Genomic DNA, 1,661 nt, shown 5'->3' on the forward strand with positions numbered 1-1,661 from the left:
AACTCTTCCATTGCCCACAGAGGAGTCCCCTGCTCCCAGGGATAACCACAGGCAGCATCAGGAAGCATTTATGAAAGGGACCTGCCAAATGTCTTCCTGGGAGTAGACAACTATTTGGTGATTTTAAATGAGAAATGGGATGAGTTTTTCTCTGATAAGTCTGTTGTAAATTATTACTGTTCTTTCTCTTTTATGTGCAGGACCACACCCCCCAAAAAAGCAGATGTCCAACAGCAGCTCCATCACTGAGTTCCTCCTCCTGCCATTCTCAGACAAGTGTGAGCTGCAGCTCCTGCACTTCGGGCTCTTCTTGGGCATCTACCTGGCTGCCCTCCTGGGCAACGGCCTCATCCTCACCGCTATAGCCTGCGAGCACCGCCTCCACACCCCCATGTACTTCTTCCTCCTCAACCTCGCCCTCCTCGACCTGGGCTGCATCTCCACCACTGTCCCCAAAGCCATGGACAATTCCCTCTGGGACTCCAGGGCCATCTCCTATCAAGGGTGTGCTGCTCAGGTCTTTCTATTTGTCTTCTTGATTGCATCAGAATTTTATGTTCTCACCTTCATGGCCTATGACCTCTACATTGCCATCTGCAAGCCCCTGCACTATGGGACCCTCCTGGGCAGCAGAGCTTGTGCCCAGATGGCAGCAGCTGCCTGGGGCAGTGGCTTTCTCAATGCTGTCCTGCACACTGCCAATACATTTTCCCTGCCCCTCTGCCATGGCAATGCCGTGGACCAGTTCTTCAGTGAAATCCCCCAGATCCTCAAGCTCTCCTGCTCAGATGCCTACCTCAGGGAAGTTGGGCTTACTGCAATCAGCTTCTGTTTAGGTATTGGTTGTTTTGTTTTCATTGTTTTCTCCTATATGCGGATCTTCAGGGCTGTGCTGAGGATGCCCTCTGAGCAGGGACGACACAAAGCCTTTTCCATGTGCCTCCCTCACCTGGCTGTGGTCTCCTTGTTTGTTAGCACTGTCCTGTTTGCCTACCTGAAGCCCCCTCCCTTTCCTCGCCATCCCTGGACCTGATGATGGCAGTTCTGTACTCAGTGTTGCCTCCAGCAGTGAACCCCCTCATCTACAGCATGAGGAACCAGGAGCTCAAGCATGCACTGAAGAAGCTCTTTCGCTTGTCTTCCAGAAGCAATTAGCTGCTATTCTGCTGCTGCAATGCAAAAAGCTCACCAAAAAAACACGTTGTGAGACACAGCCTTTCAGTGTCAGGTACCAGGTCAACCAATGCTGGCCCCAAACTGTGTGAAGTAAAGTAAAAGTGTTACATACAGAAGGAGAAAAGATGGATCTCAGGATACAGGACTGCAGGCACCTGTGGGCAGTACAGACGCTAACCTGTGGTCTGAATACTCCTTGGGTGGGGAATAGGAGAAAAAGGCCCGTGCCTGTCCTGTGCCACCTCCCCACCAGCCTTGCCCTTCCACAGGTGGAGTATTTCTCCCTTACTTACCAGCAGAGATTTCCCTCCTACTCCTCTACCGGGAGATGAGCCACAGGCCTAGCTATATGCGAGGGAGCAGCAGAACTGAGCAGAAAAAACAAAACAGTTTCATGTCACTCGGGCATCTGAATGGTCCAGCCCCTGTGGTTGGGTCTGTTCTCTGCAGCAAAGGGCCGTCACCAAGCCCCAGGTCTGTGGTTG

At 52.0% G+C, this 1,661-nt stretch overlaps 1 pseudogene across 1 annotated transcript; it reads left to right on the plus strand.

The window, feature by feature from the left end:
- Nucleotides 1-223: 223 nt before the first annotated feature.
- LOC309889500 (olfactory receptor 14C36-like) lies at nt 224-1,155 on the plus strand (annotated as a pseudogene). Its single transcript has one exon. The product of its transcript is annotated as an olfactory receptor 14C36-like (transcript).
- Nucleotides 1,156-1,661: the final 506 nt, after the last annotated feature.

This window comes from Aythya marila (assembly GCF_965140915.1).
Source record: "Aythya marila genome assembly, chromosome: W".
NCBI classification, from domain to species: domain Eukaryota; kingdom Metazoa; phylum Chordata; class Aves; order Anseriformes; family Anatidae; genus Aythya; species Aythya marila.